Source organism: Macrotis lagotis, chromosome 4 (assembly GCF_037893015.1).
Source record: "Macrotis lagotis isolate mMagLag1 chromosome 4, bilby.v1.9.chrom.fasta, whole genome shotgun sequence".
In the NCBI taxonomy this organism is placed as follows: Eukaryota; Metazoa; Chordata; class Mammalia; order Peramelemorphia; family Peramelidae; genus Macrotis; species Macrotis lagotis.
This window is the reverse complement of record NC_133661.1, coordinates 64,344,844-64,359,723: the sequence shown is the minus strand read 5'-3', so window position 1 is coordinate 64,359,723 and position 14,880 is coordinate 64,344,844. Positions and strand designations below refer to the sequence as shown.

Sequence of the window (14,880 nt, the reverse complement as noted above, 5' to 3'; positions counted from 1 at the left end):
ATTCTCTAATTCAAACTTATTTTATAGATGAAGTAGGAAGCAGAGAAATTAATCAATTAGTCATAAATCACACAGGTAGTACATAGAAAAACTGGGATTTGAAGCCAGTTCTTGATTCCAAATCAAGTTCTTTTTCCTCTAGATATAGATATAGGTAAAGATATAGAGATAAATACAGATATAGATTATATAGATATAGATGAGATAGAGATAGAGATAGAGATGGAGATAGAGATGGAGATAGAGATAGAGATGATAAAGATATAGATATAGATATAGACATAGATATAGATATAGGTGTAGATATAGATATAGATATAGGTATAGATAGATATAGATATAGATATGGATATGGATATAGATATCGATATCGATATAGATATAGACATAGATATAGATATAGATATATTTTAAAATTATTTTATTTTTATTGTTCAGTTGTTTCATGAACCTATTAGGAATTTTCTTGGCATAAATACTGAATAGTTTTCCATTTCCTTCTTCCATTCATTTTGCAGATGTGAGAACTAAGGGAAACAGTATTAAGTGATTTGTCCAAGGTCACACAGATAGGAAATGTCTGAGACCATATTTGAAATCCTGATCATGAGTCTTCCTGTTTCCAAGTAAAGTATTCTATCTCCTGGAGCTCCTAGCTGCCCTTTTTATGCTATAGCCATGCCCTTAATGATAAATGTTTTCTAAAGGAAAGACTTCCAAAATGTAAAACCAAACTAAAAACTTTGTTTAAAAAACCCTCATATAAGCCAGAGTTACTACTAGAATTCTTAATATAGCTGTGGTTCCAAGAAGTCTTTACTCAAAAGAGGTTACAAAAGAATCTGAAGTTCAAGAAGACTCAGACTGCCTGCCATTTGAGGTCCTGCATATTCTAGCCTTATCTTCCCTGAATAACCTTCTTTCCTTGATTACTCAATATGCTCTAATCAGGAAAATTAACATAGCAAATAAGTGTTTATAAAGTCCCTACTATATATAAGCACTGAGAATACAAGTAACATTGTCTATCTTCTCCATATCCACTTGAATGACCAAAGCTTTACTCATGGTTCTCTTGTCTGGAATGCTCTCTTACCACCTACCCATGAAGCTTTATGCTATCTAGATTCACATTCATTTAATGGTCAACCTTGATTCCAGAGGACTAATGGTGGAAAAATACATGTCTACCTTTGGAAGAGAAGTACTTATAGAAATGTCCCATCCATTAGAAGCCATGGATGTGTTTATTTTTTTCTGCTTTAATACTTTTATTTGTTATAAGAGAGGATTCTATTTGGGTTGGGTGTTTATTCCAAATGATATCAAATCAAAAAATAAAAAAAATCAATGAAAGAGTTAAAAAATGAATAAACCCTACATAGACATGAAATTATGGGATTACATGAATGTGGGACTACATGAATGGAAGAAATATAAGTCATTCAGGCTGACCCTTTCATTTTATAGATGAGGAGATTGAGACACAAACAACAAAATTGAGCCGTGCAATGAATAGTATTCAACTTGGAGTCCAGAAGAACTGAGATCAAATCTGGTCTTTGTCATTCAATACTGGGTGACCCTTGGCAAATGGCTTTCAAATTCAATTTCCTTATCTATTAAATGAGAATAATTGATAAAATATTGATAAATAATTGATAAATCTTGCCTTGCAAGATTGTAAAGAGAATCAGATGTAATTTGTTAAAATACTCTGCAAACCTTAAATCACTTTATATAGTCTGGTTATTATTAGTATAATATGATAACAATGACAACAATGATGATGACAGTGGTGGTAGTGGTGTTGGTGATGATGGTGATGATGATATGAATTGACCAGGTCACCCAGATAGTAAATTGAATTTGAATAGGTCCTTTGACTTCAAATCCATAACTTTTCTTCTTATCCTTCAAGGTCAAATTCAAATCTACCTCTCCTCCATTCTTGATCACCTTAGACTATAATCTATTGTAGACTATAAGCCACTATGAGTCAAAATTATGACTGAAGCCATTGCAACTGAGGAGGAATGTTGCCTCGGAGGATAGTCTGTCTGTGAGTAGGAATTTTGACAGGAACCCAAGAGGTGACAATTAAGGATATTTGAAGAGGATTAAGGGGAGTCCACCACCTACACTGGGACAATGTCCCATTAGCCTTGTACAATTTACAGCTTTGGATAGAGTGAATTCTCCTTCTTCTTCATTTCTTGGGTACTTAGTCTGAACCTATCCTTTGGGATAGATATATGCTTACTATTTCTTATTTGTATGCTCTACTTCTCAAATCAATTTCCTTCCATTTTTTACTTACCCCAGGTTTGGTACACAACTTTACATATAGTAGACACAATGTATGTCAACATATTAGAAGAAATTCAATTGGTCAGTGTTCAGTTAATTCTGGTGGAAAGGAATGTGGTGTCCTGGCAAGATGGGTCGGTAACAACTGGTCTTCAAGCAGTTAAAAAAAAATATGATTTCACTATATGTTCGATTAGGTGACTATGTTTGCTCATCTCAATCTTTGGTCTTCAGCCTCCACAAATTTCCGATGCACTTGTAACTGCTCATAAACTCCTAGTGACCCAGGATATTAAGGTGGATTAGGTAAGGTTACATATGTCACTCCTTAGATGGAGTTGTGAAGAGATGCTGAGTTTTATGATTGTGTAGGATTTTTGTAGCAGAAACATTTGTTTTCCAAACTGTTCTTTGATGCTAGAGTGAATTTCCTCTAAAACTGAAAGTGGCCATTTATCTGTTTTATCAAGAATTTCCCTTCAGCAAAGAATGCAGGAATTTTTTAAGTGTTGGGGTGGGGGGGAGGAGCAGGAGAGGGAATTGGAAAGATCAGAATGTTCTCATGTCTTGTCATGACTGTGTTGACCTTGAGATAAATACTCCACCTGCCTTTGTGAAATTTTTTTTAGCAGGGAACAAAATCTTTTATCCCACATTTTGACAACTTGCTAAAAAAAGGCAAATGTCCTTGTGGGAGGACACCAGGATTCAACCTCACTAATATGAAGGTGTGACTGACTGTTACCAGAGCCTTACAAGGAGTATATTTTGATTCAAGTACAAATTACAAATATCTCTGGAATATTAAGTTTTTCATAATCAGACTCCAACCTGCTTTTTCATTCTCATAATACATTATTCACTTTTAAGAATTCTGAAATCCAATAAGAAATGATGAAATAGTACTGGAGAAAATTGGGAAGACATGTACGAACTGATGAAAGCATAAGAAGATGAACCAATAAAATAACATACTTTAATGATATTATTTAAAAATAATAATTCTGACAATTCTAAATGACTTGCTATGGAAAATGCTATCCATATCCAGAAAAATAACTATGAAGTCTGAATACAAATCAAAGCGTACTATTTGCACTTTTTTATGTGTTTTTTTTTAGTTTCTCATGGTTCATGCTTTATTCTGCTTCTTCTTTTACCACATCACAAATATGGAAATATGTTTAATGTGACTGCATTTTTACAGTCTATATTAGATTTTCTGCTCTCTTGGGAATGGAGGAGGTATGGAAGGAAGAAAGAACTTTTTTTTGCAAGGCAAACGGAGTTAAGTGGCTTGCCCAAGGCCACATGGCTAGGTAATTATTAAGAGTCTGAGATTGGATTTGAACCCAGGTACTCCTGACTCCAGGTCCGATGCTTTAACCACTATGCCACCTAGCCGCCCCAGAAGGAAGAACATTTTACAAAAAATGAATACTGAAATAATTGCTAGGTGACTATAAAAAAAAACAAAAGGAAAAAAGAATTTAAAAGAAAAGAAAGACAACTTTGCAAAACTTCAGCACCCTGATCGATAACAATGAAAATGATAAATCATCATTCTAAAGAAATGAAAATGAAGCAAGTAGATATTTCCTAAAAGAGAAAGGAGGGAGTCAGGATGCAGAATGACATGCATTTTTGAACATGGCCAAGGAGAGAATTTGCTTTGCTTAACTGCATAGTTATTAGAAGTATTTTCTTCTCTGATCTTTTCTTACTGTTCCTTATCTTCAATGGTACTTGAATTTGCACCAGTTGACTCTCATACCTAGGATGCATTTCCTAGAGTTCTTTGAAACTTCAGCTCAAAAACTACCTCCAAAATAAAGCAATTATCATACCCCAGTTTCTGGGGTCTCTTTCATTCATGGTTTTGTCAATCAAAGCACCTAACAAAGAGTTGTTGTGAGAAACAAATGAGATTATCTGAATCCGGTGCTTTGCAAACCTTAAAGAACTTAATAAAGGTTTATTAATATTAAGTATTATTGTTGCCAATATGAAGGTTGAATACTTGTTTATTAAAAACCTGCTCTGTTTGTTGAAAACCTACTCTCTCTATAGCATCCTTCTGAATGCTAGAGATAGCCATGGAATTTTAATTAGACAAAATGAAAATAATACCTGACATTTTTTCCAGGTTTTTAAGGTTTAGGAAGCACCTCACATCATTAATTAGCCCATTTTTGTCCCGCAAACACTCAGTGGGGTAGATGCCTCCAGCTGTTATTATCCTCATTCTACAGATAAAGAAACTAAATCTCAAAGAAATTTATTTGCTTCTTGTGTATCCCTGAGCAATTTAGTCAACCTCTTTGCACTCCATTCTCCTTAGATATAAAATGAAGGGATAAGATGAGCATGGATGATGTCTGAGGGCCCCATCAGTTATAGAGCTACGATCCTATATCTTGGCCACAGTTACTTTTATCTGAGGAAAATTTTGAATTTGGATAGTTCTCATTCCAATTCCAAACCCTTTTGACTGCACCACACACTATGCAACTTGTGGAACTCTATTCTGAGACTCTCATTTATGAACTAAGTCTTAGATAGCTCTATGTTCTCCTTCTCCATAGCCGTGTGTGGATGTACAAATGTGTAGGTTGGGGGAGTTGGGAGAAAGAAGGGTCCTGATGCTATTGAGGGATCCATGCCTCCCATAGTGCCTTGATCATAATAGACATTCAATAAATAACTTTGAATAAGTGAATGAGCTATGAGTCTATAGCTACCTTGCAAATGGCAGTCTAAAGAGTTAAGGCAGTTAATAAATTCAGAAGCATCCAGAAACCTGGCACATGTTCCACTCAGAGGGAACACTGAGATTCCCAGGAGAGAAACATTTTATTCCTCATGCTGGCTTTATCTGGAGGCAAAACTGTTGTGTTGAAAAATGAGGAAGGCTTCCCCTGAAATATGCAGCATGAGTTATTATCACAGAGGAATCTTTCCAGCAAGCAAGGGCACAAAGTGTGTTCCCCTGCCGTTGTTGCCACTTAATGAGGCTATGCTTGGCAATGAGGCAGAAAGCCAAACATGGCAGCATGAGGCATAGCCAGTTTTCCAGGGAGGGGCATGACAGACCTCACACTAGGCTGGGTACTTCTACTTGCTTTTCTGACTGTGATTTAGAATGGTTCCCAATGAACCATTTTTCTCCCCAATTGCAAGAATCAGTGAGAAAACTTAAATGATAAAAGACTAGAACAGACTCTTCAATTTGGGGAATGACATGGCAGTTCCCAAGGGAAGAAAAGGATTTAATTGGCTAAAGACTCCAAGGATACACTGAAAAAATCCTAGATTTGATGTTAGAACTTGGGTTCATAGACATAGGACTTGAAGAGAATTCAGAGTCCAACATAGCAGTTTTACCTCCAGAGAAAACTACCATGAAGAACATAATGTTGCTCTCCTGGGAATCTTAGTGTTCCCTCTAAGGAGAATATATGAATAGAATTCTGGATGTTTCTGAATTTATTGATTATCATAGCACTTTATCCTCAGCTTCATTTTACAAATGGAGAGACTGATTCCCAACCATGTTTCAGTGATTTGCCAAAGGTCACAGAAGTAATAGTCTTAAGAAGTGAGATTTGAGCCAAGGTTTCTAACACATCTGTTCTATGAACTGTATTTCTATCATTTGCTACCTATGTGACCTCAGGCAAATTACTTAGTCTCTCTGTGTCTCAGTTTACTTAGATGCAAAATGATAATATTGGACAAAGTTGACCTTTGACCTTCCAGATCTAAATGCTAGTACCCCAGGTTGTACTGAGTAGATTCACAAGTACATACTTAAAAGGTAAATTCTTTGTGATTTGCCTGGCCTAAAAAAATTAATTATTTACTCTAAGAGAAGATGTAAATTCCAAAATTGCCAATATTTCACTAAGACATTTGCTACAATTTTCATAATATGCTAATCAGTGGGATGAAGGGCTTGCTCCAGTGGAGGTGTCCATTTTGAATATGGCTAGTGAGTGATAGTTGGTGCTGCTCCAAGCACATTGAAAAAGGGTAGCTAGTCATTAAGTTGTTCCTTGATTGACAGATGAAAAGAAAATCTGCCCATAGGGAGAGGTTCTCACTTTCTCCTGCATATGGAAGGAAGTGACCCATAGACAAATAAGGGCCACTCAAATTGGCTGATTCTGAACTCCTAATAAGCTTCATAAATTGATAATTTTGGACACAGTAGCCTACAGATTGTTCCAAAAGCAAGAAATACCAGTTGTTTAGCTGCTGAAAACCAATACTGTTCCATTGTGCCATTATTTTGCTTTAATAGTAAGAATATTCTTGTTGACATTCAGAACCCTCTTATTATTCAGAAAGAAAAACAGAATATGACTTGTCAGGGTAATTTGAATTTCCTGACAATAAAGTTTAGAAGGAAGATTGAAAATTTGAAACTCTACTAACAGAGTGTTAGAAGCTAAGGTTGGTCAAACAAAAATTGCTAATTTGTAAACATGTTTATCAGAATATGTATGTACAATGCTAACCTGACTGTTCACCACTGAGGGGAGAGGGGTGGGAAGGGAGGGAAGAAGGAAATTCTGTTACTTAAAAATATACATGTGCATAAGGCTGAAAACAAATTTAAAAGAAATAAAAAAAGAAGCTAATGTTGGCAAAATAATATAAAATGAAAATTCAGTGAAGAAGATTGAATCAATGGCACAACTCCATTGCGCAGATGCAGATACTGAATTCCAGAGATATTTCACAACTTGGTCAAAGCACATAGTAAAAATAAAAGATAATATCTGAACTCAGGTCTTATGACTGAAGAGGCAATATGTCATTCTATGTTTCAAGCTACTTTTATCCTTTCTTTTGAATTTTTCTTTGAAAAAATGTAGGATTTCATATTCTCAGTCACTATAAAAATTTGTAGCTAGACCAATTAAAAAATCTTACATATATTTTTATTTTCTGTTATGTATTTATTTTCATTTTAAATTTTGAGTTTTAAATTCTCTACTCCCCTTTCCAATTCTTTCCCTACTTACTAAGAAGTCAAAACATATATCAATTATACATGTGAAATTATGGAAAACATTTCCATATTAGCCACATTTTGTAAAAAGGAAGAAAAATAAATTTATGCTTGATTTTCAATTTTTTTGCTACCATAGAAATTGTTACTATGAATGGTTTTGTGCATATAAGTCCCTTACCCTTTAATTTGATCTCTTTGAGTTACAGATCCAGTAGTGGTGTTGTTGAGTCAGAGGCTATGCACAGTTTTTTTCTTTATTCTTCATTTATTTATTTATTTTTAATTCCACAGCCTTTTCCCCAATCTTGCTTCCCCCCTCCACCCCCCCACAGAAGGGAGTCCTAGTCTTTACATTGTTTCCATGTTATACATTGATCCAAGTTGAATGTGATGAGAGAGAAATCATATCCTAAAGGTAATAGTCTTTGGTCTCTATTCAAACTCCACATTTCTTTATACTTTGCTAAAATATTCTTGTTTAAGAGATAATATAATACTCCCTCCCCCACAAAAATATAGAACCTCATGAGAAATAAGGTAAAAGAAAGAGAAAAAAATGTTTTTCAGTCTGTGTTCTGATAACATCATCTCTGTTTCGGATGGATCGCATTCTTCATCATAAGTCCATCACAGAAGCCACCTCCATACTTTTCCACAGCTGCTGCCACTGACTGTAACTCCCTCCATCCATTCCTCTCCACTCCCATATACTATATTCTCTCCCTCCCTTCACCCCGTCCCTCTTCCAGAATATGCTGTAGGGCAGCCAAATGGTGCAGCAGACAACGCACTGGCCTTGGGGCCAAGAGGTCTCCAAACCCACATACTACCCCAGAGACCCAGCAAGCACCTAGCCTCATGGTCCCGGACAGGCCACACAATCCTAGGACCTTGCAAAAAGTAACAAAGATAGTGTGTTAAATCTAACTGTTCTCTCCCATGACCTACCCTCTCCTCCATCACCCACATCCCCCTCTTCCCCCATGCCCCTTATCTCCTCCTTACTCCATATGTCTATACCCTATTGAGTGTGTACACTGTTTCCTCTCTGAGAAAATTATGATAAGAGTGAAGTTCCCTCATGCTCCCTCACCTTCACCCCTTCCACATCATTGCAAAAGCTCTTTGCAAAAGAATGTCTTTTATAGGAAGTATCTTAGCCTATTCCACCTCTCCTTTCTCTTACTCCCAGTACATTTCCCTTTTAGCCATTGACTCCATTATTACAATATCTTATACCTTCAAATTCAGTTCTTGAAGGTCAAATTTTCTGTTCAGCTCTGGTCATTTCAACAGGAACATTTAAAATCCCCCTGTTTTTATGAAAGTCCACCTTTTCCCCTGGAAGAGGATGTTCACTTTTTCTGGGTAGTTGTTTCTCGGGTGCATTCCAAGCATTTTGCCTTCCAGAATATTATATTCCAAGCCCTATGAGCCCTTAATGTAGTTGCTGCTAAGTCCTGTGTGATGCTGACTGCAATTCCATGATATCTGAATTGTGTCCTTCTGGCTGTTTGTAATATTTTCTCTTTGATTTTGGAATTCTGAAACTTGGTTATAATATTCCTGGGGGTTGGGTACTTTTTGGAACTCTTTCTGGGGGGAGTTCAGTGGATTCTCTGAAATTCTACTTTGCTCTCTGCTTCTAGGATATCAGGGCAATTTTCCTGTAGGAATTCTGTAAAAATGAGGTCTGACCATGACCTTCAGGTATCCCAATAATTTTTAAATTATCTTTCTGGAATCTGTTTGCCAGATCAGTTGTTTTTTTTTCCAATGAGATGTTTTACATTTCCTTCTAATTTTTAATTCTTTTGGTGTTGAAGTATTGTGTCTTGATTTTTTGCAAAGTCATCAGCTTCCTTTAGCTCCATTCTACATCTGAAGGATTTGTTTTCCTCAGAGAGTTTTCTTATCTCCTTTTCCATCTGGCCAATTCTGCTTTTTAAAGCATTCTTCTCCTCAATAACTTTTTGAACTGTTTTATCTATTTGACATAAGATTGTTTTGAACATGTAATTTTCTTTGGCATTTTTTTTAAATCTCCTTGACTAAACTACTTTGTTTTCATGTTTTTCCTGCATCTCTTTCATTTCTTTTCCCAATTTTTCTTCTATCTCCCTTACCTGATTTTCAAAATCTTTTCTGAGCTCTTTCATAGCCTAAGCCCAATTTCCATTTTTCTTGGAGTCTTTTGATGTAGAAGCTTGTAATTCCGCATCTTCAGATTGAGTATTTTTGATCCTTCTTGGGATCACAGACAAAGTATTTGTCAATGGTCCAGTTCCTCTTTTTTCTCTGTTTACTCATTTCCCCAGCCTGTTTGTGTGTGCCTGGTTTGGGGGTGCTTCCTGAGCTTTTGAGTATTATTGGGATACCTCCCCCCACAAGGACCACAGGGTATGAGGCTTTGACTGCTCTCCTTGTCTGTGAATGACCAAAAGTGCACCCACAGGGCTTGGGGGGTCCCTGTTCTATGGGGACACCTAGACTGCAACCTGGATCTGAATGTGGTCAGGGCCCCAGAGTTCTGATCCAGGAAGACAGGACAGACCTCAGAAGTCTCTCTCTACTCCCATACCTTTGGTGAGCTGAGCACTCAGGGTGTAGTTACCTGGATGCTCCTGCTTGCTGGCTCCTCCTTCTGTTTCCTGGATCTGGATTCCTGGCTGACTGCTATGACCACACCGACCATACTGACTGCTGTGATCACCCTGAGGGCCTGGGTTTGTGGCTTCCTCTGACAGAGGTCTCCCCAATGATCTTCCAAGTTGTGACCAGTGCTTCCCGGGTTGCAGGTTAGGAAACTGCTTCCGCTGCTAAGAGCCATGGCTCCCAGGTGCTCTGGGGCTGTTCCTGGGAGGTTGAAGTTTCTTTACTCTGGCAGGCCAGCCCTCTAACCCCATGGAATGGAGTTTTTCCACTATTTTCCAGGTTACCTTGGGTTGGAGAATTGCCTCACTTCATCTTTCTGTGGGTTCTATCTCTCAAAATTTGAGTTACAGTCATAATTTTAAGATTCTTGAAGTACTTTGGAGAGAGCACCTAGGAGAGGCTCTTCTTCAGTTGCCATCTTGGCTCCATCCCCAGTATGCACAGTTTTATAGCCCTTTGGACATAGTTCAAACTGTGCTCCAGAATGGTTAGACCATTTCATTATTTTACTAATAATTCATTAGTATATCTCTTTTTACCCTCATTCCCTCTGATATTTGTGATTTCTGATAGGTGTCAGGTGGTATGTCAGAATTGTTTAATTTGTTTCTCAAACCAATAATGACTTAAAGAATTTTTTTATATGACTGGAGAATTTTTATTTTTCCTTCTGAAAACTTCCTGTTTATGTGCTTTACCCATTTATCAATTGGAAAATAACTCTTAATTTTATAAATTTTTATAAATTTGGAACTTGCCTTATGTTTTTATAATCCTTCATCTGTTACCTTTTTAACAAAATGTAGTTTCCCTGATTTTCTTTTGAAATTAAGTCAGAATTTGCTTTTGCTTTTTCTTTGCTGATATCAAGACTGCTACCCCCACTTTCTTTTTTTTTGGTAAGGCAATGGGGTTAAGTTACTTGCCCAAGGCCACACAGCTAAGTAATTATTAAGTGTTTGAGATCAGATTTGAACTCAGGTCTTCCTGACTGTAGGCTCTGTCCACTGCTCTACCTAGCTTCCCCTATCCCTACCTTTATTAAGTTCAACTACAGCATATTAGATTCTCCACTTGCCCTTTATTTTAATTATGTTGTGTCTTTCTATTTCAAGTGTGTCTCTTATAAACACCACACTGAATTCTGGTTTAAGCTATCTACTTCTATTTTATGGGAGAGCTCACCCCAGAATGATTACAGTGTTTTTCCCTCATTCCCATTTTCTCTGTCACTCTCTGTCTCTCTCTCTCTCTGTTTCTTTCTCTAGTTGTTCCTGTCTCTCCCTCTGTCTTTCCCTGTGTCTCTCTGTCTTCACCTACTCCTCATCTACCTCCTCAAAAGTCTGTTTTGTTTCTAACCACTGCCTTCATTAATCTATCTTCCTCTTATCATCCACCCAATCCTTATTGGGTAAGTTACATTTCTGTACACAATTAAGTATATATATATATATATATATATATATATATATATATATATATGTTTACTTCCATCTTTCCATCTTTCTACCAATTCTACTGAGAGTGAGATTCAACTGCCATCACCTCTTCCATTTTCCTTTATGCTGTAAAATCTCTTCCTTTTGTATCTCATTTATGTGAGAAATCTTCTCCTTTCCTCCTCTTAATACAATCCTCTTTCTTACCTTCAAGGGTTTTTTGGGAGATCATTCCAATATAATCATCTTACTTCGATGCCCTCTATATATATAAATCACTTTAACTGCTCTAATAATGGCAAAGGACTTAGAAGTTACATGTATCATCTTCCCATATAAGAATGTAAACAGGTTAACTTTATTGAGACACTTAAGATCACTTATCCATATTTACCTTTTTATGTTTTTCTTGAGTCTTGTGTTAGAATGTCACATGCTATCCAGATAAATCCCCTGAAGGATTTTGTTCTGTTCTGCTTTGTAGGTGATTTTTGGTCAGAAAGAAATTGCAGGAAATCTTTTGCTGGCATGGGTACAGCTGGCATTGATTAGCATCTCTATTGGCTATACACAATTCTGGATTATGGTTCCAGGATGGAGAGAAGCACTGGGAATTGGTCACAAGGAAGCAGGGCCCCTGGTCACAGTTCCAAGTCAAAGAGATTGCTAGAGCTTGTGGTTGCAGGAGACCAGTGACTTATCCTGGGTAGAAGGAACAGCAGTGACCCCACTTTCCCCAGATCATACCAACTTGGAAGCCTTGAAATCCTGCCCACTCTCACAAATCCTCTTAAAACCACATCAGGAAAAATCCTGAAGCTTGAGATAATGTCCTCACACTGAACCTGAGGTGAGAAGAGCCCAACTTTAATATAAAGTTCAGGATCCAGATACAGGCAGGAAAATGAGTAAAACAACAAAAACAAAAAGAATTTGACCATTAGCAAAATATTATGGCAGCAGCGATGACCCATTGTCCAAGCTCTTCAAGATCTCTAAGCAGAGATCTCCCAAAGTGTGGCCTCTACCAGGTTTCTACTTTGATGTCACAAACTTCTCCAACTTATATCTTACATTTTCTCAGACTAGAAATATGCCCTTTTATTGCCTTTATCACTCCAAAATTTAATTTTAAGTATTATTTTCAAGTTGTTTGGAAGTGATATTTAAAAGAGTTCAGTTGGGTTGCCTCTAAGCCACCATCTTAATTCTACACCTGATATTTATATATTTTGAAGGCACTTGAATTTGTTATTTGGGATTAAGGCCTTATGTGCAATTGTGCTTTTCATTGATTTAAATCACCAAAATATTGACTATTTTTCTAGTTCACTAATTAACATACTTGTGCCTAATTACCTGATGCATCATTAATTCATTGGTGCAATGGAAAGAGAATTTTTTTTCTGTGTCCAAAACGAAGATGTTTTTCTGTATCCAAAACACAAATTCTACTGCTTGACTGCCCTGCAATCTGCCATGGGTACCTTCTTGCCAAGGTATACTAAGTAACTAAACAAAGCACTAACTAGCTCAATAGAGAACAGTTCATAAACCCTGATTTCTGGAGATGGAAGCATTGGTCTGGGGTGACCTCCTCTGCTTGACGATCTACCCAACCTACCTATATAAGCAGTCTGGAAATCACAGCACCTTGCATTTGTGAAGCTTTCTTCCCCAAAGCTCCTTCTCCTGGGTAATGGCTCATCAATCCAGATGTTAATAGAGAGGTTGTGTTCTAGAGTGGATAAAGAGTTAGATTTGAAAACATAAATAGAGGTTTTGTTCATAAATATTCAACAACCAGTTCTCTGAAAAGAAATATTTATTCTGAACATACTTTTAATTTAATCTGCATTATTGACATTTTTTTCTTTCACCTTCTTAAGTCTAGACAAACAAGAAAACAATAAGCCAAGGTCTGATTGGTAGTGTTTTCTATTTGTAAGATATAAACACTCATACTGAATATTTAATGAGTAGCTGCTGTGAGCCAGGTGGAATTGACTCCAGCAACCCCTGGATAGTGAACTTGTAGGTGAAATTCAGTTCTGTTTTTTATTACCTGTGTGACCTTGAAATAGCATTTCATCTCTCTACGTCTTATTTTCCTTTTCCACAAAATGAAAGGGTTAGACCAACAATTCAAAACTCCTTTCAACTCTGATGCTAGGAGTTTCTAACAAGCATTGGTGAAGAAAAAGTAATATTATCATGCTATTTTCCAAAAGAAAAGTAGAAGAACGCTTAGGTTTGGAAGGAACAACAGGGGTCTACTTGTCCAGTAGTACTTAATCTTTTGTCAGTGAGACATGAATGATATTCCCAAGATTTGAGTTTAAGAGGGAGTTAAATAAGTGGTGCCTTTTTTTAAAAAATGCTTAAATACATATGGGTCTCCAAATATCTTAGTGTAGCTTTACGCTACTAAAGTTTTAAAACTGTACTAAGAATTGTGGGTCTTCCTGCATATTGTTAATGATAGCAATATAAATCTTTTAAAATTTTAGATCAGTATTTTTTAACCTGAGATCCATACATAGATTCAGGGGAATTCATGACTCTAGATGAGAAAAAAAATTGACATTTTTATTTCCTTTAGGACTGGTTTCATTCAAAAATCCTATAGATTTTAGTTTATGAAGGTTCCCATAGGTGTCAACAGATTACCAAAAGGTACACATGTACACACACACACACACACACACACACACACACACACACACAAACACACACACCACAAACACAAATATTCTTCTAACTTAGGCTGTACATGGGTCTTGTACTAAGTTACTCTAGCCTAACTTCCCCCTTGATTAATTTCAAGGATTGTGATATATTCTACATGGTCTTAGTATGATATAACAATAGCAATATATAACCATTCGAAAGGAATCATTATATCTTTCGCCCCTTTCTCTCCTCCATAGAGAACACAATGTGGAATTTTTTTTTCCTTTAAAAAAGCTAGCCTTAATAGGACTCAATATCTAAAGCAATCTTCAGAAATAAACAAGGGAAGGAAAGAAGGAAGGAAGGAAGGAAGGAAGGAAGGAAGGAAGGAAGGAAGGAAGGAAGGAAGGAAGGAAGGAAGGAAAGGAAGGGCGAGAGGGAGGGAGGGAAGATAAACTAGCTGCTAAATTTCCAGGCTTATGAATTAGTCAAGCTGAATCTTACTCATTTCTTTCCAATATTATGGTATAATATGACAATTTCCCAAATGACTAACCTCAAAATTAACCAGGAAGTCAAAAGTTCTTGAGTTGTATGCCTCCAGTTCTATGAATAAGTCCATCAGTTCAGACATGATTATAATAGTGAAAGTTTAAAATAAAGAACATAAGGTCATAAATTTAGAGCTAGAAGTCATGTTAGAGATCATCCATTTGATCCCTTCTTCATTTTACAAATGAGAATAGAAAGAGAAAAAGAGAATAGTGAAACTCATGTGAAGTT

General features: G+C 36.5%; 1 long non-coding RNA gene across 1 annotated transcript in view; it reads right to left on the bottom strand.

Moving 5' to 3' along the window:
- The window catches only part of LOC141519892 (uncharacterized), a 51,015-nt gene that overhangs the window by 22,994 nt on the left and 13,141 nt on the right, over positions 1-14,880 (bottom strand). The window contains exon 2 of the long non-coding RNA XR_012477470.1: positions 13,049-13,162. This is a non-coding gene — a long non-coding RNA (uncharacterized LOC141519892). The remainder of the gene's footprint in view (positions 1-13,048; positions 13,163-14,880) is intronic.